Here is a 26,448-nt window from a genome sequence, read left to right as displayed (position 1 = left end):
GCCTCAGCTACACAGTGAATAAAGCCAGAAATCACCTCCATCTAATTCAACAAGCAACTCATGTATTTAGTATTACAAAGTACATCATAGTGTTTTAATGTCGATAATACTCAGGTAAAATGATGAGGTATTGCATCACCTTGTCTTACTCTCAATATAAATTGAAAATTAACTTTACCCCAGGGGCCCAATTAAGGAAGCTGAAAGGTAATCTAGACTGCTAAAATATCAGAACTGCTGTAGTTTCTACGAAGCGGTCTGATCAATAAAAGCACATAAAAGCCAGATCTGTAATTTACACCTTTCCAATTCTAATCCAAATGCAGAAAGATGAAGTGCTCAGTTCTAAGTGTTATAAAAGAGTGGTGAAAAGAGCCCTATTTTAACGGTCAGATTTTGAAATTACTGTCAAGGGAGTGGAACGTAATAAGTGATAAAAGATTTGTTAAAACATGTTAACTCACAACTCATTAAATGGCTACATAATAGGATGTTATTCCTAAGACAAAAATACATCTTCACAGATTTAATGAGGTAATACTGCATCATTAGCCCAGTTGGTAAGCAATTTAGATATAAGTAATACTAATGACAATCTGTCTGGCTTTGGTTCTCCCCATAAATTCACCACCTGCAGACACAAGAGTTCCTGAGCTGCACAGGGCAATCACCTCTCTGCCAGCTCTCGCCATATCTGCACACACTTTGCCCTACAGCACACCGGCTTTCACAGAAGCCTCACAAAACTTTTATCTTATGTCACCTGCATCAAAATCACTTATGGCTTGCATGAAGGTAACCACTAAGGGTCATCTCAGAACAGGGTGGGAGCATGCCTGCTGCTGTAAGGGCAGATGCACCCTGGGAAGCAATTGCAGCCCTAAAGGGTAGACAAGGTCACAATTATGGTCAGTCTCATTGAGACTGGGACTCTTTGTATGTAGATGCTATTTCAACCTGGCTTAAGCTTATCCCACTTGGAAAAAATCAGCTCCTTTGAGAGGTAAAATCTGAGCAAATTAATTCTTGACACAACATTTTGAAGACTAGAGATTAATCAGGATTATTCAGTATTTTTGTTATGTCTTCTCTATACTGCTACTTCCAGACAAAGTATCAATTTGACTCCATGTATTTTAACCTGGGAAACCAAGCTGTCATTAGATGGTGACATGGCCACAAATCTGTACATGCATGTCATTTCAGTTTTACACAATTAGCTGAGGGAAAGAGGAAAAATACAGCTTGGGTGTGAATGGGTTCTCTTCTCAATGGCTTAACTGGGCTGCTTATGAAACCCAACCTGTGACTAAAAAAAAAAGCTACTTCCAGTATTTTTGCCAAAGACATTCTTGTAAGCCCAACCCTACACAGAGGACAAAGGCAGCCAACACCCCTGGTCAGTCCACATAAACTGGGCAAGGCATGCATGTTATTCCAGCCCTAGGTTTCCTGGAAGCTCTGAAGGGAGGCACTAGTCAAGCTAGCAGGGAAGGGAGGACGTACAACACTGTGTATCCTAGAGAAGCAAAACAACAAAGGGCAGGATCAGTCTTGATCTGTTTTCCTGTTTTCAACTTTGGACACCTCTGGATTTTTCTACTATGTCCCACATTTTTCAATGGACGCCAATATCAAGAGCATTAAACTGATGTGCTGGAAACCAAAATACATGCTATTCTTCAATTACTTTAAATAAAATACTTGCTGTGCTTTATAAAAATATTTCCCTATAAGTTTATGTATGGTTTTGGTTGCTATGAATGCATGTCCTCCAGATCTCTGATCTTTGTGTGCAAAGGAGGGTTAATTGAGTAAATGGGAGCTAAGTTTCTTTGGATTTCAGATAATGGCTAGTGCATGAAATTTAACAACCCTTCATATGCAGCCAGCCTAAGAGTTCTTTCTGGCCTCCAACTGTATGGGCATTCAGTTTTAACTTCAGCTATACCAGTTTTGTTACAGTATAATATCACTGGGTTGGGTCTTAATCTAAACCTGTTCACGCAAAATCAGATTAATACCTGTCACTTCTTACTGAAGGAATACTGCAAATCCTCCTAACTTCCAACAGCTATACTGACAGAAACTGAGGCATCAGGTTTCTCTTTCCCTGGAGTAACAGACAAATTTAACTGAAATCTTAAAAATTTACAAGCATCAGATAAACTGAATGAACCACTATAAAAAAGAGTTCAACCCAGAAGTCCCAGGAGTTGTCCAACAGCATACATTTTCTGACCATTTGGCTCCTCAACTATGGCAAATACAGACACACTTCAAGAAAAATACTGCTACTGCTGTGAACTTTTGTATTTCCTGTGCATTGAGGATTTTTGTTTGGAGAGTTAATGGATCACAGAATTATAGAATCACTTAGGTTGGAGAAAACCTATAAAATAGCTTAGTCTAACTCTTAACCTAACACCAAGTCTACCATCAAACTGTGTCCCTAAGCATTACATTAACATAAAATCATTTAGGTTGGAAAAAAACATGTTCATGGGTGTTAGGGCAGAGGAGTATCATATTGATTACATGTGGGTATCCTGAAAACTGGACCATTTTTCATAGAACCATAGAATCATAGAATAGTTAGGGCTGGAAAGGACCTTAAGATCATCAAGTTCCAACCCCCCTGCCATGCACAGGGACACCTCACACTAATCCATATCACCCAAGGCCTCGTCCAACCTGGTCTTGAGCACAGCCAGGGACGGATCATTCACAGCCTCCCTGGGCAACCTATTCCAGTGCCTCACCACTCTAACAGGAAAGAATTTCCTCCTTATATCCAATCTAAGCTTTCCCTGTTTACGTTTTAACCCATTACCCCTTGTCCTATCACTACAGTCCCTAATGAATAGTCCCTCCCCAGCATCCCTATAGGCCCCCTTCAGATACTGTAAGGCTGCTATGAGGTCTCCATGCAGCCTTCTCTTCTCCAGGCTGAACAGCCCCAACTTTCTCAGCCTATCTTCATATGGGAGATGATCCAGTCTTCATATAGGAGATGCTCATCCTCATGGCCCTCCTCTGGATTTGTTCCAACAGTTCTCAGCAGAGCAGGGCTGCTCTGAATCTCTTCTCTGCCCAGCCTGTAGCTGTGCCTGGGATTGCTCCGACCCAGGTGTAGGACCTTGCACTTGGCATCAGCCCACCTCACAAGCGTGTCAAGGTCCCTCTGGATGGCATTCCTTCCCTCCAGTATATCAACCGAACCACACAGCTTGGGGTCATTGGCAAACTTGCTGAGGGCGCACTCAATCCCACTGTCCATGTCAGCGACGAAGACGTTAAACAAGACCAGTCCCAACACCGATCCCTGAGGGACAACACTTGTTACTGGTCTCCAGCTGGATTGAGCCATTGACCACAACTCTTTGCATGTGGCCATCCAGCCAGTTCTTTATCCACCGAGTGGTCCATCCATCAAATGGACCATCCTGAAGCTGGTTTGCAGCTGGCATGAAGATGTCAGTGCACATTGGCACATCTTGTCATAGGTAATCCCTCTCACCTCCATTTAGAACAGACTGCAGGAGATGTCTCCATTCAAGGCAGTTGTCTGACCCCTTTGTAGACAGTAGACAGAAACAGGCATTTCTAGACTTAAATAATGTGGTCTCTTTTATAGACTTGCCCTTCAGATAAGATGAATTTCACTGCCCAAATGTTTCTTGCTATCTCTATACCACCATAGGCATATTAAATGATTACCTGAGATGTAGGTGCCTACACTGTAGGTTGTCTAAAGTAATTCTTTTTGCTGTAAGCATCATAAAGATGCTCTTTCTTGGGCCAGTGTCTGGCCCAAATTCTGTAGCACATGCAAATCTGTGTGACTGTCTTTAACAAAAATCACATCCTAGCATAAATAAGGATGGGCTCATGAGAGTAATGGACAGTGAACATAAGCAGTTGCAATAGATTATTTGAGCTCATCTGGTAATTTGTAGACCCTAGAGTATTCTTCCAAGCCAGTTTCACATCATTGTAACTCTTTCAAATTACTCCTGATTTACATCACATTAATTGAGAAGGCAATTAGATCTTGACTGTGCAAAATATATGCCTATTATATGCCATGGGACTTGTGACTATAGCAAAATCCAACAAGCAGGCAAACTTCAGTCCTGAGAAACACACACTGGGATTCAAAACTGCATACATAACTGTGGCATAGTAAGTTAGGCAGACCAAAACAGATTTTAATATGTCTGAACCAGATGCATCTTCTGAGGAGAGAGGCAAGCTTGTGGTCTGGAAATGAAGCTAAGACTGGGGAGCTAGGATGCCTCCTAACGGCTGTGCCACAGATGCAGTATAATTGTGAACTAGCGCTGCAATCTGTTTTACACTCCCCACCTGCACAACGGACTGAGTCCTAGCTTACTTCACTGCAAGGCATACTGATACATTCAGTCATTACCAGGCCTCAAAGGACTGGCAGTTCCATTAGGTAGGCACTCCATTATTAAACATTATTATGTTTGTAACCGAAACCCAAGAATTCATGCAAAGCATTTCCCAACAGTGGTTATGACAAGAGTAAATCAGCTAAGATACAGCAGTAGAAACAGTGGGAGACCATGGCCTCCTGCTCTGTTGTTTCACAGTCCTTCACAAAATTTATAGCTGGGGGCAATGGGGGGAGACTCAGTCTGCAGTGGCCCCTGCAAATCCATGGCATGGGGAGGCAGCATAAGGATGGGGCAAAATAACTCAGCCAGCTATGGGGGTAGCACAGGAACTTAATGGACTTAAAAGACCTCAGTTCAATTCAAGGAACAGACAGGCTGAAGATCACAGTACTGCTCTGGGGAAGGCAGAAATACAGTACAGTTAATTTGAAACTAAGTGAAGTTTAAGAACTGTAATACTTTATGCTTGCAATTTATATTTAAATAAACTGGAAATTGAACTTCTCCTTAACAAGAAGAAAGCAGGTTTTCTGCTTCACTTCCTATGTGTCATTATTCCTTTACTCCAGTGCTACACTTTCCCACTAATCTCTTGTAATTGAAGCATTTAAGAGATACCACTTGAGATTAATGGGACCACTCAGTCTGCCAGAAATTCTTATTTGGATTCCAGTGACCAGGTCTTGGCAGCATTCAGCCTTAGCCGCACCTCTGATTGTTTCTATGGAAAACACGAAAGCAGTCTCTCAAGACATGCACTGTTGGTAAAACAAACAACCTGGGCCTAATTTTGATCTAATTTTACACTCATGCAAATCTGGCTGAACTCAGCAAGAAGTACCCTACCTTAAGAGCGGAGAGACGGAGTAAAAGAAAAGGTCACTTGCTCTGCATCATTATTTTGAGTTTTCTAGGATATAACTTCACCACTTCATTCTGCTCATGCTGTAAGCATTTTTAATGCGTTTTCTGCCATGAGTTCACAGGATTTAATTTGTAACTATTCAATCAAAAAGGCGCCCCATTTATTTCTCTGGATTTCAGTTCCTGCTTACAAAGACTTATTCTGGTTTTGTAATGCACTCTACAGTCACCGAATTCCACAACATTATTATGATACGCAATGCCACAAATGAAAGCAGAATCAAAACTGTACTCTTCTGATGTCCTCAACAGTTTCTTTGTATTTTTGCATATGTATTAATTTTATATGTGTGTATTTAAGTTATATATACTGTTTTTTAAAAAAGCATGTAAATTTTCTGAATATATATATAAGATTAATACATATGCATGTTTTATAAGTTTCTCTCTAAATGGTAATTACTGACATTGAAGAGTTCTTTCACGGGCACCATTCACCAATGGAAGATACAGGGGAATTCCTGTACTATCCCTATGCTTCTGTACTGTAAAAGTAAGCACAGATCTTTTAATCAGTTCTGTCACAATTTCAGCTGCCTGAATCATGTTCCTTTGCCTTTTCCTTTTTTACCTGGTGCATCCCTATACATACATCAACTATTTCTTGAAGAGGGAATTTGCTAATTGCACGATTATCCCCAGCTAAAGTCAATTTGTGACCTACCATGGACCTTTTGTTATGTTCTTGCTCTGTGGAGAAGGGCAAAGGTTCAGTGCACTCTGCAAAGTAAAACTGGTGCCATAGGAAAGAAAAAGAAAAAGGAGTCCAGCCCCAGTCACTGACACTCCCACGTCTCCTGTGCCACAGGGGTCTGTCTGGAGGACTGCAGTGAAATGAGCGTGGAAGGGGGGAGAGATAAGCTGTGTCAAACACAGATCGAGCATGAATAACCACCGGGTCTGGAATGAGGCAACACAAGCAATCGGAGATTGACACCGGGGATATTATTGCTTCCTTCTACTCTTGCCTTTAAGATTTCATTTGGGGTTCATTTATCTAATTACTGCGGGGACAGGGCTAGACAGCTGTTGCTTTAGGCGCTGTGCTTGCCTTTATGAGCTGCTTTTCTCATCAATCATTTGAGCAGCTTCTGCTAGATGTTTGCTGGGTAGTGGTGGGAGGCAGAACCTGCAGTCACAGGCAAGACAGGCCAGCCGGGGCCATTGAGCTGTATTAGCACTCCATCAATGTAATGGCAATCACTGGCTGCAGGAACAGCCTTATCAGAGGTTAATGAAGAGTGGGGTTTGTAATTTCTCACTGTTACAGGTGTAAATAATGGTGGCAGGCATGCATGTTTGCTGTAGCCAGCCACAAAAACTACAGTACAAGAAAACCCACAACACCCCAAACACTTACGCACATGCATGCTTTTGCATGATGGATGTATAGCCAGAGGCATTTCTATAGTGCCCTTCTATGGAAACAGTCTGTTAAACTTAAACCCCTTAAAGGATTTTTCTTAGAGATCATGAGAATATTAACTGATCATGCTAACATGAAATCTAAAAGGTCAAGATAAATAGACTAAGCCATAATGAGACAAATACAGAATTGTATGGGTGACATTGTTTTAATGAAGTCTCTGGTCACATTTGGGGAAAAACAAAAACAAAACAAAACGAAAAACACAAACAAGCAAACAAACAGAAAACCCAGAAACAAAAATCAAAACCAAATTCAGGAAAATTCTGCCAGTACAAACTGTTAAGGAAGCATGTGTAAACAGGCCTCATTGTCATCTCTATTTCCATAAAAGTAGCTCTTGCAGGCTTCAGTGAGTGCTTCCCTTTAGCACAAATTAGAAAACCTGACCGCTCTTGTTCTTTGTGGAAATGGCTGTTACTGCTACTGCTGCTTTGGAAAAGCCATGAAAGCAACTGAAAAAGCAACCCCGTTAGGGCTTGCAAGTCTCCTCTTCTTTAGGACTGTCCATCTGTTTCTTTTTTGTGTAATTGCTAAAACTTTACTGGCTCATCAACTTTATCCTGTAGAGCAGTTAAACTAATTTGCACTTGCAGCAACAATGGGAAATACTGTATGTGTACTGTTCCCAAACACCAATCATATTATTAAAATAACTTGCCCTTCTCACAATTGTACAATTTTCAATTGGATGATGTAACTTCATTAATAAATTCAGTAAAATCTGGTGTGAAACATGCTCAGGTCACAGGGTATGGCTCAGTGACCTACTGTCTTGTTTGTGTCAGCAGTAACTGAGTTTTGTCACTGTAGTTTGGTATGGTCGAAAGTGCTGAGCACAGACGTTGTCTGAAACTAGCGAGTAGTTTGCATGATCAAAACATCAGCCCAGTCACTCAGCTGTGCCATTGCTACTTCAGCATTTACTAGATTAACACAGAGGATTGCAACTTTCTTCTGCTCTTTAAAAAATAAAATTAAACAAACAGACATGAGGATCATCCCATCATAGAAACAGTATTTCCCTAAGCTTCCCCACATGCAACAGACACCCTGTGTGTTCACGGTTTTCTTTTTGCTTCCTTCTGATCTCTTTGATGGAAGTCTGCATTTCAGACCTCCATAGCTGGGGAAGATTGTGTGTTGCCTCAATCAGGAGGAGGACTTTTCCCAGCTTCTGACACTTTCCACATCCATACACATGGATCCACTAAAGCGTACCTGCATCTATGATGGGGCCAACAACCTAACTCAGTTCATGTATGAGGATGAAGTTTCAGATTTTTGTTGGGGTTTTTTTTAGACTACCTTTTAACATCACTGTTAGTGGCATTTTCATAAGCACTAAACAAACCAAAACGGCCTTCAGCAATCCCAGAATGACCAACATGGCATCAACTGGCAAATCTTGTCTTCCCTGCAGTGGCTCAGCAGGTATGTAAGCATGCACCTACTAGTACAGTCAGCAGATGCCTTACTTAAGGCTCTAACACACTGCTGCAAACTTTGCTCTGCTTCTCTCACTTTGGTAAGAATTTATTTTTCTGTGTCCTTGTGAGTAGCAAGTGTAGTTGGCTGCCATGAATTTCAAAATCTTCTCATTTCCATGGTGTCACATCTCTTTACCTTTCAAAATCAAACAGATAAATTGCTTCGCTTCAATGACCTTTTAGAGTATTTCCTCCCTTCCTTTTTTTCTACAGAGTACAACCTCTTCAAAAGGGTCTTTAGATAGAAAGTATCTATCTAGTCAATTAAACAATGCAAAAACTGTTCCCTGGCATAAAATGGCGAGTATTATTCCCTGTAATTCTCTTCCTCTGCTATGGTGTGGCTATATTCAGTGGTCTGCCAAGATGTTCCCTTGCCCATGATAATATAAAAACCATGTCTTTAATTGTTTAAGAGAGCAGGCTAGTGGTCCAACACCATGCCAGGGACCTTGTTAACAATGCAGGAATATGGATGATTGACTGCCAGTGCCCAGGGACATTCCCTGCTCCTGTTTAATTTACTTTATAGTCTGAGCTGGTTTTAGCTGAGATAGTTAATTTTCTTCATAGCAGCTTCTATGGTGCTATGAGTTTGGATTTGTGATGAAAACAGTGTTGATGACACAGGGATGTTTTAGTTACTGCTCAGCAGCACTCACACAGAGTCAAGGCCTTTCCTGCTCCTCACCCCCAGCCCACCAGCAAGTAGGCTGGGGGTGCACAAGAAGCTGGGAAGGGACATAGCCAGGACAGCTTGCCCCAACTGACCATAGGGATATCCCATACCAGATGATACCATGCTCAGCAATCAAAGCTGGAGAAAGAAGGAGAAAGCAGGGAATGTTTGGAGTTACGGCATTTGTCTACCCAAGTAACTATTATATATGATGGAGCCTGGCTTTTCTACAGATGACTAAATATATGCCTACTGATGGGAAGTAGTAAATGAATTCCTTATTTTGCTTTGTTTGTGCATACAGCTTTTGCTCTTTCTAGTAAAATGTCTTTATCTCAGCCCATGAGTTTTCACTTTTACTCTTCTAATTCTCTCACAAATTCCACTGGGAGGGAACGAACAAGTGATTCTGTGGGGCTGAGCTGCCAGCCTGGATTAAAGCACAGCAGTCCCAGCCACAGGCTATTGCACAGCTTAGGCATGTTTTCCAATTTGTAAGTTAAATACAAGGAACTCAGGTGGTGCAGTAATGGTCTCCCAATCATGTGATATACCATATGTTGCTCTGTTCTACTCCAACCTGGCTTGACATCTACAGCTCCTACAGACAGACCAGCCAAACCCATCGGATGCATTTGTGGCACCAGCAAGGCAAGCCTCCCTACAGGAATTTCTCTGCTCTTGTGATGGATGACAAGGCTGCTGACGTTCTGGCTGCCTATACAGGACTGCCATCAGCCACGGGGCAGGAGAGAGGCAGCAGTGGTGAGTCACTTGGCTCGTTCTCATAGGCCATGCTCGTATCCTGCTCCAGTGCAGAAAGACTGAAGACTGCTTCACTTAAAGTTTCCTCTTAAAAACCTGCCCTTCCAGCAAAACATGACAGAACAGCCTTAGCTGCCACAGGGACCGATGTTGATAGAAAGCAATAGCAATATCAAGAGTAGCAATACCTCGAGCATGTGCACTGATAATTATGTCTGCTATATTACCTCTAGGAGTCCCAGTTTCCCTTTTTGTGAAGCTGTGAAAAAGTTGCATAGGATGCAGCTTGGTAAGTTCAAGCAGTTGGGTCATCTCATCCCTAATTAGAGAAAGGGTGGCACAGAGGGCTTCACATTATACATGCTCAGGAATTCCCAGGTGAACAAGGCTTTCTTTTTGTCTATGGAAACAAGAATTTCTATGGAAAGAATGCAGATAGAAGACAAAGCTTCCCTTACTTATGTCTTTGAGATGTCTTTTCAGTGCCAGAGAAACAAAGGATATACAGGTATTGTGCAGAAGATGTAAAATCACAATTGTGAGCTTTTTCCATTATTTATAAAGATGATCTCCGTGACTGCACACAAAAGATTCCCCAGTCTGCACATAACAGTGTATGGCACAGCACCATAAATAACAAGTAGCGATTCAATCAGATAAGAAGGATTTACATTATTTAAGCCAAGCCAGAAGTGACAAATTGCAGTTTAATGCAGATAAGTGTGTAAAAAGATGTGAAGAGCTTTGGAGTGGCAGTTGGTAATGACAGCCAGTAAATAAAAGGGAAGGTTCATGCTACTGACTAGGGAAAAAATTGTGAATTTATGGGGAGAAAAAGAGTCCCAAAGAAAGCAAGGGACTACATTGCTAGAGTCTATATAAATGGAAGGAGGTACAATTAGCATATTAGGCAATATAAGTGAGAAATCTAACAAGCGCTTGGGTATTCAGTCTCCAGAAGGAAGTATAACCAGCCTCTGGTGCCATATGATGCATGAAACAATCAGGAGAAGCCTTAAGGATTAGAGCTGGATGCTTTAGTGAGACTTAATATACAATAAGGTCACTGAATTCAGCAATAATTCCTTATTTACCTGAAAGTATATGAGATGAGAATTTGACAGTAGTTAGGAACAACCACTTTAATTTAACAAAATTAAACTTAAGAGGAAATTATAAAACTTGGATTCAACAATTATATGATTTATATTATTAGTGAGCCTTTCACCTGAAGATCCCACAGGGCGTTTCAAAGTTTTCTGACAGAATGAAGACATATATTTACAATTATGCTCATTTTTCAGCTGCAGAAATAAAGCATAAGAATAAATTCATCATCTAAGATCCCAGAAAAGGCTTGTTTTACCTAAACATACTGCCTGAACTCTAATTCTTCCCTTTCTTATCCCATAACTGTAGGCTATAATGTTTACAAGGACATAAACCTGATATTAAATTTACTTTTTCTTTCATGTTGTATCTTATTTAATAGGATGCTGCATGCTTCTGTCTTTGGCAGTCATACAGGGAGGCCCGGTAACTACAGAGACCAAACAGCCAGTCACTTAGAATTAATGAGATTCATTTGTAACGCTATATATTATATCCAACTAAAAATGCATTTGTTGAGCCTTAACAAATCCATGGAACAGACTTTTATGGTGGGTTTGATTCTACATGCCTGTGAAACAAACAGGATTATTTATTGTGCCTAGGACAAGAAAAGAGACGACAAGGCTATACAAGATGCATAGAATCACAGAACCATAGATTGGCTAGAGTCGAAAGGGACCTTAAAGATCATCTAGCTCCAAACCCCCTACCACAAGCAGGGACACCTCCCACCAGACCCGGTTGCTCAAAGCCCACCCAACTTGGCCTTTCCCTAGACTCACTCCAGGTTCACCTAACTTCATTAATATCCGATCTCCAACAGTTACCCAGCAGTCTGCCCTAAGAGCCTCCCATGGTGGTGGGCTGCACTGGCATCCCACTGATCCCCTCCAAACTGTGGTTTGTCAATACCTGCATATCTCATGTGCCACTTGCATCCTACCAAGTCACAAACTGGGGGGAACTTATACTACCAGGAGAGAGCCACAAACTGAGATGAGCCATCCTGTAGTCTGAAGCAAACGTACAGTGCACTGGGGACATTATTTGGCTTGGCCACGTTTATGGTGCCATTTGTGGGATGTTGTTACTCCTTTTAGGGGTGGGAAGAGGTCTCTACTGGGTATACAGAGTACACGAAGCTGCCTCTCCCTGCTCTTCCAGAACATCTTGCTGAGTCTCTGGTTGCTTGTTCTGCCACAGATTTTCAGGGGAAACTTCCTTCTGACCAGTAGTGAACATCATGTTGGGATTTTCAGTAGCTTGAAGGTGCTACAATCTGACTCTTACCCCTGAAGGAAAGTAAATGCAAGGAAGTCGTGTGCCTCAGCAAATTGTTCCTGAAACCTGGAGATCAGCAAACACAGCCTCTGGTGGTAGAAGGATGGCCATACTTGGAGAAATACAATGACATACTAGCTATGTCTACACTTCTGGTGCAAATGATCTCTGTGTGGTACTTGGTAGCATTGGTCCCTAGTCATGCATCTGGCTCCAGGTACAGTGCAGCTCATCTCCACTGCATACTGTGCTCCCACAGGAAAAAATCCAGGCATGTAAGCAAGGAGAACAGTATGGTATGCTTAGCAGTGCCCCTGGTCTGTCTGATCACAGAACCAAGATATCAGGACTGTCATGCTTTCTTGTGTTTTCTGTACCGCACATAGCTAGCTAAATGACAGAAGAAAATGATACCAAATCAGAGAGACAGACAAACAAAAAAGACAGAATAAACCTAAACAGGAGCCCCCAGGTAAGAACTACATGGAAACAGTACTCTGACAAATGAAACTTGCCTTGTATAACAGGGAGCCACTAACTTTTACCCTCAGCTGTAGTATACAGGATAACATTGCTACTGACACCCTTCCTTGACAAATGCAACTCTATAGCAATGAGAAACAACCAGCAAAGTGCCCATATGCCCAGTGACCCCTACCACTAAGGATTTTATCCACTGCTTGCTGCCTTGTTAAACACTGCAATAAATAACAGCAGTGTTTGTGAATAGACCAGGTAACTAATGGCTTTCCCTAGAATGAATAACCAGCAGTCGTTAATAGTCTTTGTACACACCCTTGGCTGTAATTCTGCAATCTTAATTCAGGCAAAATTTTCATCGTTTTCAACCTTAACTGCCATTTCCTGATTTTTGAGAGCTTAACCATGCAACCTTAACATTCTTTTAACGTTGTTGATCATCAACAGAATAATTCATTATGTTGTGTGTAGCTTAGGGACTGTGTAATTCTTCTAGCAAGTAGCAGCCTTTAATAAATGGCACCTGATCAATAATGCAGAATACAACATTTGAGAATAAATAAAAAGCCTTTTTTTGTGAGGGGTGTCTGCAGGAAATGTCAAAACCATTTATCAAGGATCCAGGCTGATAGCCTGCAGCTGCTGTCCACAAGAACTATAAAAATGAACTTTGCTGAGTCCTGCAAATATCTTTTATGTATTGAATATAGTTAGCTTTTTCCATGGCCAAAATACAAAATAAGAACTTAGTGAGTATGAATGAAATGCTCATTACCAGAGTTTTTTTTAAAGTAAAACTTTGCCATAATAGTACTTTGTCCCTAAACTTCTAGTTATACAGGATTATTTTATCTTGTTTTCCAGGTGCACCTTTAAAACAATCCTTACTGTAACTCTAGACATGCTGAGCTGCTTAATACAAATGCATTTGTATTGGGTTTCAAAGCCTCAGATTAACAAGGCAATTGGACAAACATTAAAACCAAGACAATGGTAAGCACTTTACCTCTTCCTGATCTAGGTAAAGCACATATCAAAGGAGCAAGTAGTTTTGATTGTTTCGGAAAGCTTTTTACATTTCTTACTAAGTGATATAACAGAAGAGCACAGGGCAACTCTTATCTCCTTTGCTGATAATTCACATCCGGTGATAAACAGAGTAGCAATAGTTAAGAGCCATAATGACCCATTGAGATATATGAGCAACATGATGGAAAAAGAGGTTCAATGAAGTTTGCTTTAGTCCGGCATGGCTTAAAAAAACTCATTTTAAGTGCCAAAGTAATCCTTTTGTGTAAAATCCTAAATTTAGTGTAATCAGTTTTCTAGGCATATTATTTAAACAGCTAAGAATAATCTTATTCTGGACTCCAAGCAAAGCTTCTCCTATTGCACCTATCACCAAAATGAGAACTGAAGCAGCCATGTAACCTTATATTCTAAAGATCAAGTTATTGATCACTTAGGAGCTACTCAAGAAGGTTTCACCTTTAGCTAGCCTGAGCTACACTGATAATTTGATTTCTTTCTTTCCTGATGCAAGCAGAAAAAGTCAATCTGGTGGTGGCTAAGAACAAGTGGAGGACCTTGAAAGGCTGGGCAGGCAACAATTCTCCAGCTCCACCTTCTCTCTCTGAGAGGTGGGTGACACAGCTGACTGCTTCGTCTCCTCTAAAATCTTATGATTTCCATTTTGGTCACAATGATGTCACCATGTGTCAACAATGAGATCCAGCATTCTCAAAACTGAGATCTCTCAGCAAAGGCCTTTGTGTCTTTTGTGGGTAACAATTCCTGCAGAGACGCTACATTTCTGTTATCACTACTGGAGATATCCTAGCTATTACACAAATTAATCTGTTTCTAAATCCATCTCTCTTTAAAAGTGCTTTTTCACCTACTATGAAAATTTCTATGGTAACACTGCTGTCATTGGTGGCACCGCATGCCAGACAATGGCCATGAAAGTAGCAGTCTGTGCACAGGTTTCACAAATGATTGAAGCAACTAGCCTTCTCTTGAGCAATAAAGGGATCTTTCATTTTAAGATAATTCATCCTCCATGCTTGTCACTACAGTAGCTTAGTGTCAGGGAAAAAATGATCTTTGATGCCTTGTAACATTTTGTCACTCATCACAAAATAGAGAGATTAATGAAGAAAAAAAAGGGGGACAGGTTTGAGGTTGGGTTTTTTTTTTTAAGATACATCTTCCCACAGTAGATTAGAGCAAGGCAGAACAAATAAGGTAAAAAATATTTTATCAGGATGACAAAAGAGAGAAGATAACACAACAAATAACACTTACAGAGTGATTTTTAATGTACAGCACAGAATGAAGTTTGATGAAATATTCAAACTTCAAACCTAAACGTGATTCTAAATCAGCACTGTATGGTAGGGAAGGGGACCACTCTACTGCCTGTCTTTCTGGTGAAGGACGGTTTTATACCACAAAAACTGAAAAAGGCATGTCTTGAAGTAAGTAGGCCTGCTTGAGTACAGACTGATTATATACATCAATATGATATACGAGAAAGCACATAAACCGTGTAGCCGGGGTGGACCAGAATCCAAATGAGAGTCACGCCAACCACAACAGTATTCAGATTTTCACTGGTGAAGCCAAAGCCCTAACTTGGATCAACTTAGTTTTTCCTCACTTTTTCTCAGCACATAAAATCTTTCCAAACAACTCCTGGAATTGACGGTACCACATTTAGACAGAATAGACCATAAATCTGGCTGGCTGGGAACCCTCACATACAGTCACATGCATTATGCCAACTATTGTGGTGAAAAATTACCAACGTGGGCTTTTAATTGCACTTCTAAAGATGCCTTTATTGCTTGTTGTCCAGTACCGTAGCTGTACATCAACCCTTCATTTTTTTAAGGACTGTCCTCACAGCAACACTCATTGTGAGTGCTGCAAACCATGCACCTCTGTGCTTACCCCTTTAACAGCCAAGTATCTTTCATTCCTGTATAGTATTTTTGCTATACAGGAAAAAAAGCTGGGATAAAGACCTTACTCTGGACAGTGTGCATCTCAACATTGAGTATATTAACATCCGGCTTTTGATTCAGATTATTCAGTAATAGAAAGTCTAATAAAAGGTAATACATCATAGTTCACACATAACTTTTTCTATACCACTGCTCTTACTGCATTTGTGTTAAATGCTGCACATCTTACCTTACTGAATGTGAATGTGCATTAGCTAATATTCAGTACAAGTTTTGGTAAGGTGAATATTGCATATGAACTCACCAAAGTAAAGGAAATTCATTCTACCATGAATTTGTGCCTAATCTCTTGATAATATTTTAATTAAGCTATTACAGTCCATCATGTCAAAACTTAAAACAAAGATTATATAAAACTGTGTTATGGAATTTACAAAGCTCTGATTCATGGCCTGGTAGGCTGCTGTCCTGATTTCTGCTGAGACAGAGCTCAGTTTCTTCCTAGCAGTTGGTGTGCGCTGCATTTTGGCTTTAATCTGAGAACAATGCTGATAAAACACCAATATTTTAGTAGTTGCTACGTAGCACTTACCCTGATCAAGCACTTTTCAGTCTTTCATGACTTTTCAGTTGTGCTCTGCCAGTGAGGAGGGGCATGGGAACCCAGGAAGAAGCAGAGACAGGACACCTGACCCAAACTAGCCAAAGGAGTATTCCATACCACAGCACGTCATGCCCATTATATAAACTGGGGAGAGGTCAGCCAGGAGCCATGGATCACTGCTTGGGCATGAGCTGGGCATCCGTCAGCAGGTGGTGAGCAATTGTATTGTGCATCACTTGGGTTTCTCGGGTTTTTCGCTTCCCTATCCCTCTTCTTTTCATTACTATTATTATTCTTGTTGTCATTATTATACCTGTTTTCAACTATTAAGCTGTTCTTATCTCAAACCATGGGTTTTACCTTTTTCCAATTCTCTTCTGTACCCCAATGTGTGGGAAGTCAGCAAGCAGCTGCACAGTACTTAGGTGCCAGGTGGGGCTAACCCACGACAGTTGTAAAATGAGTCCAACCTATAAATTCACACCAAGGGCTTTCCTAAAAAGGTGAATTATTGACTTGACAGATCATAATAACTCTTTCCAAACTATTCTGGTCTATGATTCAAATCTTTTCTGTATAGCTCACTGACATGCACAGTAAATCTAATTTACTATGTCTCTTACCGCACAAACATCCACAGACTGCAACATCCTCTGAAATGCATTCTGAAATATTGCAAGTGACCACAGATGGACAAAAGCATGAGGAATAAAATGTCACTAATCTATAATAATTTCCAGGTAAGAGTAACACAGGATCCCTACTATCTCACCTGGCAGAAAAGTTTCAAGGTACACCTTTACAAGGTACACTGATGCCTGAATATGTTACCTGGAATATGCTTTATGCATCAGCTACCTTGGTTCTTTAGCAATTTCCATAAGAAAAAGGTGGTTTACTTGCTGTTTCAGGATGCCGTTATTTTCTACAGCCCTAACAAAGGAGAGAAATTTCTAACACCGAGCAGATTATATCTAGACTACTACATTAACATGAGCCTCAGAAAAACACTTGAACCCAAAACTTATCTGGGTATGTTTTAATCGCCTTTAATTACCTCTGAAGACTGAAGCAAACCTCAGTTCATCAGCTGAGGAAATCTTATATACTGTAGGCAAAGAAGGCATTGTGGATCCTCAGAGTCTATAGACTATACAGATTCAACCAGATCAATCTACTCAGTTCTGGCAACTGACACTGTTGCAAATATCTACAAAAGGCATTAAAATGTATTCCTGTTGCCCCCAAAGGCCAGAGATGAACTAAAAGCCTCTCTTGCCGAACCTCTGCAGTCTGGCATTTATTTCCCTGAAGTTAAAATTCCAAACTCATTGCTAGTACATTTTTTTCAAAATACCTTCTTTTTTCCCTTGGTAAGAGAAAGCCTCTCACTTACTTTCTATTACATCTTTGAAGGTCCAGTACTCAGAATTTCTGTTTTGTCAGGACAGAGACTTTGATATTTCAAATCATTATTTTGTTTTGAATAGAAATAAAATTATGCAAAGCAAATTTTATGAGAAATACTGAAATTATTTTGAATTAATTTTAAAAGTCTTTGTTGGTAAAACAACGAGCTTTCCTCTCACTGATTGTAAAAATACTTTGAAATGTAGTTTATATGATGCATTATATAAATAATAAGTAATTTTGAAATTAAACACTCTGTACCTTATGAGTATTGTCAACCCAAATTTGTTTGGGGAGGTGAGGATGGGAGGACCACAAACTGACAAAACCCAAACCAAACAAAAAACAATTAAAAAGGCATTTGCTGTCTTTAACTCAATTGCTAGTACAACCTTTAATCAATTCCATCAGTGTCTGAATAATTCAATTAAATGAATATTGGGAGCTAGAATGACCTGACAGGAAGCAGCTGTCCTGAAATATAGGTATTAATACAAAAAATTACATTCGATAATGAAGGTGTTGCTTTAGTGGAACTAGACCTACTAACTGGGCATGAATTAAACACATACTGAAAGAGTTAAGAAAATCCAAGTAGAAAAAGATATTTGTTTTTTAAAACCTTTACATTAGACTCCAGAAAATTGAGGAAAATAAGACTGAGCAGATTGGTATCTAGAAAGAGTTCTGGTCACATAACTGTATTATCTTTCTGAAGTAGTGCAAGATGTATTTTGTAGCGCTTATCTACACTTTGTTATTGTCTCTAGAGATGCACACTCAAAGTCTAAACACATTCACCATATTTCCCCATTAACAAAACCAATTCATTGCTGTGAGAGTGGGGGGAGGGAAAGGTTAAAAAAGAAAAAGGTACCCCCAAAATCCAGCCTAAAAGCCAACACTGTTTTGTGTAGGAAACTCTGAAGTTTCTGTAGGCATATATCACATACAATCCTGACTCTGCATCTTCCAGAGACTCTGCAATGGAAAAGCAGGAATGTTTTTCAGGTGTAAACATAGAAAAGTATGCAGAAATCTATATCATAAATTATTTGCAAATAGTTCCTGCATAACAATAAAAATGTAGGAGTACACAGAACTGCTCTAAAGAAAAATGATAGGTAGATACTTAAAATAGTTTAAAATTATTTGTCAATACTTGTGCACAGACAAACCAACATATACAAGACAAAATTCTGGCCCACAAACTATCCTTCAGACAGATTAGCTAATCATAGGACCTCGACTTGTTCAAGTCAGTTCGTCTCCTGAAGATTAACAGGATCTTTTCAGGCTGGAAGGAAAAGATTTCAGTAGAAGGAATGAACTAAAGTTAGAAAAGGAGATCGTGGTCAGAGTAACCCCAAAAAACTGTGTCTCTCACAACAGAGGAAACTATTAAGAACAATAGTCAAACTCTGGAGAGGAGCATATCTGAGGCTGGGAACTGGGGGCTGGACTTAGCCTTTGAGTCTCCTCCACCTTACATAGTATGATTTTGTTTAGAAGAGACCTTAAAGATCATCTAGTTCCAACCCCTCTGCTCATCCACCACCTTTTTGCTCACAAAGAAAAGTGTGGTTGGAGACAACCACTGCCCAAGGGCTGAATTTTCCCCCACAGGGCTTGAACACAGACATGAGATTAGGTCAACTCTGCTGATACTCTTGGTGAAGAGAAGGAAGAAAGCCTACTCATGACCAAACACTTACAACACTTTCTGCATCAGCATGGCCAGTAATGTCATTCCCCCAAATGAGGCATCATACTTATGTTGAGGTTCAGCTACCCTCCATACACTGGGAACTTTACTGTTGAGGTACTGGGGACTAGAGTAAGTAAAAGGTTTATAAATGACAGGAAGATGAAGCTGGCTTTTCTAGCTCTAACATCCTATGATAAATGCTTTAAAAAAAACCAACTTTGAATTCTCAAGCAGGGAAGTAACTTTAATAATGATAACACCAAGCACTTCCCTTCAATCTGCAGTACTTACTCCTACATAAAGCTATTAAGATAAACACTATAACTGGATTATTTTATTGTTTCTTAGTGTCTGATTGACAGCGTGACCTTAGCAGGATTCTTTTTCTCCAGTTATGGTCCCAAGGGGATGCTTCAAATAATCAAATCCTACCACACTGTGACACCTAATTGTCCACAGGGGTGAGGAAAGAATCCTTCTCCTTTTCCGCAGCCAGTGTTGCCGCACAGTTTGCAACTTAGTTTAAGACGTCCTTTAACTCACCACACACTGGCCTTTGGTACAGGCATCAGGAGACTGGACCCTAGACTGCTGACCTAATCTTTGCCAAATGCATGCAGGTGTGTGCATGAGTTTGTATGTATCTATTTGATGTCTTTGTATCTCCCCACTTCTGTTCAGTGCCTTCAAGAGCAGGATTTCTTCTCCTTCCATTTTATTACACATGCCTATACAACTCAGTTCTCTGGATCTTGCTATTGTGACTCATTAGGTATATAATATTAATTACTTTGCAAGATACTCTAGTATCTTGAGGAGAAAAGTCTCTTTGCCCTCAGCATCTGACAATCAACGAATCCAATGCTTAATCAGGCTAAATACTACTCTCTCCTGATAAAATCTATGGAAATATTTTTTATAAAGTGAGGCACTGCTCAACATAGCCTCAAATTTCAAAATTACTCCTTAAATTAATGAGAGTAAGTGTTAAGTGGTCCTAGAACTTGCAGGATCTCGCTTTCCTTACAGTACCATTCAGGCACACAGGGGAAGCATAAAGGTGCAGAACTGTAACTGCTTGGAAGCATCCAAACAAGCACCAAAACTGATGCACAGGATTGGTGGTATTTGTATTCATCTGCCATAGACAGTCTGAACAATTTTCTTGCTGTTCTCTGTCAGCAGTCTTCATTTCTCACCTGGAAAAGGTCTACTGCTATTTTAATCCTAAGCTTCTTCTGGCCAGAGATGGAAACCTGCCAAAACATGCAGGAGTACTGTGAATGAAGTGTGCTAAAGAGTCTTTTGGGACTACAAACCCATTTTTACACAAGGTCCGAGCAAGGGTGTGAACCCAGATGCCTAGAGATAGACTATTGCATTAACCTACTGTGCCATTTGTCTGCATTCATAGCAAACTCATGCCGTATTTCATGGACATGGCTGCATTTTGTTCAGCTAGACAGTGATAAAAGAAGTGCTAAAATATTAATTTGCAGTAGAAAAAAAAACAGGAAGTTCTGTGTGGGGCCACCTTTTGCACCGACAGAAGATGCATACTGCAGGGAGCAATCATCAGATGGCAAGGGGGATTTTTTAAAAGCCTTCAGAGACCTAATTAGACTGCCACTGAAGCCAGTGATAAAATTCCTGTTGCCTTTAGAGGAATAGAAACAGAGGTAAGCCCTTGTTGTGCTCTGCCAACACTTCAGCTCTATCACCCATGAGTTATGCCACAGATCAGACTCTGTTTTCTCCCAGTCTTTTGGATCTGGTCCATAACCTGGTCCTGTATGTCATCTGTTTTTCCAGTCTGATCTAGAAGAGAAGGCTGAAAGAACACTGAACAAACTGAGAGCAAAGATAAAAACCAACAACAACTGCCACTAAAGATGATTTTTTCAGTGCCTGGGGGGAGGAAAATCATCTGAGAGCTGTGAAGATTTTTAAAATACTGCTCTAAAAAATGTGGAGGTTGCTGACGGAGCACTCGGAGTTTAACACCCGTATTGTGACCAACCGATAAATACATTTATCCAATGGATTCATTGCCATGAAACTAAAAAAGAACAGGGTGGATTTTTGGTTAGTGGGTTTTTTTTCTTCCTTCAGTCTCAGCCCATGATAAACTCCTTTTTATTTTACTAGCTCCCTCACATTGTATTAACGGAACTTTATGAAGTGTTTGCCAGGCCAAAGGCTAATCTAATTACAAAGACTTTTCTGAATCAGATCCATTTGTTACAGACTGTTTCAGTGATTTGGCTTCTGTCTGTACATATGTGTGTGTCTACACAAAATGATAAAATCAATGTTCTCTCCCCCTAGCTGTGAGTTTCAACACTTTTTAACACAGTTTTCTCAATAGGTTCCACCTGTATTTTAAAAAGGAAGAAGGAGGGAAAAAAAAACCAAACAAACATAAAGGAAAATTTTGAGAGGTCATTTTTTAGCGTGAGTTCATCTGAGATGACTATTTACACTGAAAAATTACTGTATATAAATAAATACTTTTATCCCCAGTAAAGTCTTTTAAAATGTCTGTGTTAAGACAGAGATGCAACTTCCTTTTCTCTCCTCACTCTCCCTCCATTCTTTGATTCCCAGCTGCCCAAATCATTACTGTTCTGCAACAGAGCCAAGTTCACAACTGATGTAGAAGACTGGTTTATACAGAGAAGGGCTGTAAGTGCATGCTTAGGTAGTAGAGAGAAAACCCACATGGGTGTAATGTAGGTCTTCAAGGTGTAAAGTGTCTGCTGAGGGAGTCAAAAATAGATGTGTGGTTAGGTTCACCATTCTTCTCTTCCGGTGTACAAAACTACGTGTGCTGAGTCACATACCAGCATGCTGTACACACGGGACAGCTGCATGTCCACTCACATGGTGCAAGAGCCCCACAGCTAGTCCATGAAACATGTACTGCTCCAGCTGCACCTCTCTGCCTCCTTGGCACAGCACTCCTGGCACAGATAGCACATCAATCAGCAGGTCAGAAGGAAGGAAGAAGGCTTCACCAGGGTTTAAAACTAGGAAATGTAGTCTTGGCCATAGGGGAGCTTGAGATGACATTCAGCTGCAGTCTATATGCATCACACAAGACCCAACAACATTGCTTAAATCTTAAATCCCATTAGAATTGTTTGGCACATCTTTGGTACCACAAGCATGTTAAGGTGCTACCAGACTAGTTGTTGATTCCCCTGAAGTGGGGAAAGTTTACAGATTTGCTAAATAGGGGCAAGCCTGGTTTTCTGGGAAGAACACCAACTTTTGAAGGGTTCAGCTATTCACACACACTGAAAATCCTAACAAACCCAAGCTACAAAAGAGTCATCTTGTCCTGGGTTCAGCAGTAGCAGTCATTTTTCTCCTTCTTAGTAGCTGGTGCAGTGCTGTGGTTTTGACTTTCGGCCTGGGAACAGTGCTGATAACACCGATGGTTTTAATTGCTGCTCAGTAATATTTATTTTGACCGAGGACTTTCTGAGTCTCATGCTCTGCCAAGGAGGAGGGGAAGCCAGAAGGAAGCAGAGACAGGACACCTGACCCAAACTAGTCAAAGGGGTATTCCATACCACAGCACGTCATGCCCAGGATGGAGAACTGGGGGCAGTTACCTGGAAGGGCTAGATCACTGCTTGGTCGAGCTGGGTATCAGCAGGTGGTGAGCGATTGTATTCTCTTCCCTTGTTATTTCCCTTATCATTATTATTACTGGTGGTAGCAGTAGTGATTTGTGTTATACCTTAGTTACTGGACTGTTCTTATCTCAACCCATGGGAGTAACTTTCTTTCGATTCTCCTTCCCATCCCTCCAGGAGCGGGGTGGGGGAGAGCAAGGGGAGAAGAGAGCAAGCGGGCTGCGTGGGTCTGAGCTACTGACTGCACTTAAACCACGACCCATCTTCTGAGGTTCTTGAGAATATATTAGCTATTAGCCACTAAACATTTCCCCATCCTCAGCAAGAACTCAGAGGTATTTCACACATCCATGTTGATGGGCCATTTTCTGCTTTGGTATGAGCAAATTTCAGTGAAGCTGTTCAGCCACCAGCCTGCCTGTGCTCCAGCAAAGTACTTACTACTGTTTCTCCTGTTCAGCCTCTCCTTCTTTCTCTTCCCATCTCTTCCCCCTAGCCCTAACCATTTTGTTGTAAATTTGATGACCAAAAGGGGGAGAAGATAGCAAAGGTGACATTATCAGAAAGTAAAGTTGTTACTGGTTGAAGAACATACTGACACTTAGGGAACCATGCAAGTGCAGAGACTGACAAAGAACCTGCCTTCTACTACATCACCTTTAATAACTTTCATCTTGTTTTTTGTTGAAATATGAACATGAAACCATTCAGCTCAGGTATGTGCTGCCAGCCTGTCTGCCTGTCAGCCTTAGAGAGCAATCTGGTTTCTGTATTTCTCTGCAGCAGCATGACAAAGTCATTAAGCTGCTGAATCCAATATTCACGCAATGCCCACAATGGAAGGGGCTCCCCAAGTAGTGCAGAGTATCTTGAAAATCTCTATTCCCACTGAAGAGCCTCAGATGGGATCACTGTGAAAAGGAACGTCATGAACCAAGATAAGGCTGCAGGAGCACACATCACTCCAAAAACCTTCAGGCAAAAGCAACGGCTGCTGGCAGGGCCACTGGAAGCACAGAAGAGCAGCCCTGCGGCTGTTCAGATCTTGCAACTGAGAGCAAAAGATGATGCAAACACACGAAGCAGGTCAGGAGCTGGCTGGAGCTCCTCATATCATTCCTTTATGAAATGAAGCACAAAGGGGACTAAGAATGTGATACAGTACCACCCATCTGCAGATTGTACAGTGTAAAGAAGGGGAAGGAGCAAACTGTCCATCTTGTTTCTGGTAATGTTCAAACTACTACTCATCCAAGCCGCAAGGCACATGCATCCAGCCCCAGTGCTCCAGCAAAAAGCCCTACACAGATGTCCCCAGGCATTGTTCAGGTAATAGATTTTTAAGGTTTAATTGACTTTGAACTCTATAAATCTAAAAGAGTTTTCTGAGAAGCCACACCATACACAGAAGAGAAACCAAAATGTTCTAATTAAAGGCCTTCTCCTGTTATCAGAGGATACTGGATTAGTGTAAACCACATCAGAGGAAACTAGTTAATCCATGTTTGGTTGATTGTACACTAGGGAGGTTAAAACATTTTAGCAATCACTATTATTTACAGCAGCTATAACATCCTGTCAGTTTAATGACAGAAAATCCAGCATTACTTTTTTGGCTGAATGATGAGAGTTTATTTAATATGTAGACATTTCTAACTATTTGACTTCTAAACCAATATTATAAATATACTTTGATTTGTGATGTTAACTTCAAGAACATCCATGTCACATGAATTAACTGTGCTGATAATCTCCAGAGACTTGCAAATAGGAACATGATGTACCAACCATGGTAAGTCATTTCAGGAGTACTTTAATTCCACATGACAACAGTTCTCTTGATGGAGGGGTGGGCTCAGAGAGGCCAGGATTTGCCTGGATTATTCTCTAGGATTACTAGTGTGCATCCTGACACAACAGCTACAGTTATGTTCAACAGAAAAGCATGAAAACTGTCATCTCCCACTGTGTGCATAAGACAGAACAGCCTATTCAGCTTTTCATTGCTTTCTGGGTGAACATACTAATGAATAATGAGCATACCTTTAAACATACTTGTTGTTAAAGTGAAAATAGGGTTCTTCGTTTATGGTCCCAAAGTTTCCACATTCCAGGTGGGCTGTTTCTGGTCTTTTTCTCCTTGGCACACTGTTTAGACAAAGAAGTGTCTTTATGCTTCACTAACCTTCCCGCTGTACTAAATCCAGGCTTTAACTTTCAGAATAGGTGATATTTTTCCCCCTTTCTAAATGAATGCCTTGTTCCACACATTGTTGATACAGGCTGAAGAGAGGTATATTATACCATGAGGGACCAGTTTACATACAGCAGTACACTTTTTTTTATTAATGCAATTCATCATTTACCTTATCCTCTGTGTGAACAAAACAAGAGGATCAAATTTATATGTAACTGCCTAATGCAGAGATTTTTGTAAGTCTTGTTTATGAAAATAGAAATCAGTGCAGAAGTAAAATATATTTCATAACATATAAATACTTTCTAAAGGTACAATAAAGCTCATAGCACCCGGAGAAATAAAAAGCATTATGGGAGAAATAGCTGATCCCCACATGTGAAGCCAACAGAGAGAGGTCAGGAAGGGAAAGTAAGGGAGAGCATGTAGCCCCACCCTGGCCCACACAGTGAGCAGCAGTATTAGCTGGGGGGCAAGAAGAGAATGTGAAGCTTCTGTCTCTGGTAAGTCTGTTAAAATGCTGGTTCTAGCAAGCAATATCTCAAATATCAGCTAATACAGACATCTGATAGTGCAGTAATGGCATCTGGACCAATTACAGTTCTTTTACATGCCTCTTTTTCACATAACCAGAGTGAAATCGAGTACTTGTCTACTTCTATCTATAAAGGAAATAAGACATGATGAATTAGGTGCAAGTTTCTCAGATTTTAGGTACTAGATCTTTAGCAGATGTAAATAAGTACCAATGGGCGGGGCTGTTCTCACAGAGCTCTGCCCTGATCTATTTGATGCGGCTCAGGGATCGTCCTCCCCTTTTATAACACAGTAAGGTCAGCAGGATGGAAGTGAAGACACAGACCAGTGTAAGAAGAAAACAGAGATTCAAAAAAACATCAGAAACAGCATGGAAGGCAGCCCTAAATGAATGTGGGAGGATGAAAAAGTGGCAGTAGGGAATATGACATGGATGGACTGTATTCCTGGTAGCAAAGATACAAGGCAATGTAGAATATGCTGTAGTCAGGAGCTGTATTCTGCAGAGTAAGAGTGGTACTGCAGTCCAGAAAACTGGACACAGCTAATAAGAGGGCAGGCTGGAAGAGTTAAATATCAGAGTCATTAATGAACTGAAATTAGACTATAAATCCTTTCGGATCTGTCACCCATTGTGGTACTAATGCCCTGCCTCTTCATTTTACTACAGAGCCCATTTCTGCTTATGAGACTAAGCAATTAGAACGTGAGCCTTTGTCACCATGAAATACATCAGAAGACACACAGATCATAAGACCAGAACATCACAAACTGTATAGTTGTGGTGCAGCTACTAC

At 40.6% G+C, this 26,448-nt stretch overlaps 1 protein-coding gene across 1 annotated transcript in view; it reads right to left on the bottom strand.

Annotated features, from left to right (window-relative positions):
- Positions 1-26,448, bottom strand: part of KIF26B (kinesin family member 26B) — a 295,966-nt gene that overhangs the window by 64,201 nt on the left and 205,317 nt on the right. The window lies entirely within an intron of this gene.

This window comes from Neopsephotus bourkii, unplaced genomic scaffold (assembly GCF_033783945.1).
Source record: "Neopsephotus bourkii isolate Nb327-2 ecotype Australia unplaced genomic scaffold, CSIRO-AGI_Nbou_v1 NB_1292, whole genome shotgun sequence".
In the NCBI taxonomy this organism is placed as follows: Eukaryota; Metazoa; Chordata; class Aves; order Psittaciformes; family Psittacidae; genus Neopsephotus; species Neopsephotus bourkii.
The sequence above is the reverse complement of the archived record's forward strand: the minus strand, read 5'-3'. Positions and strand labels throughout refer to the sequence as shown.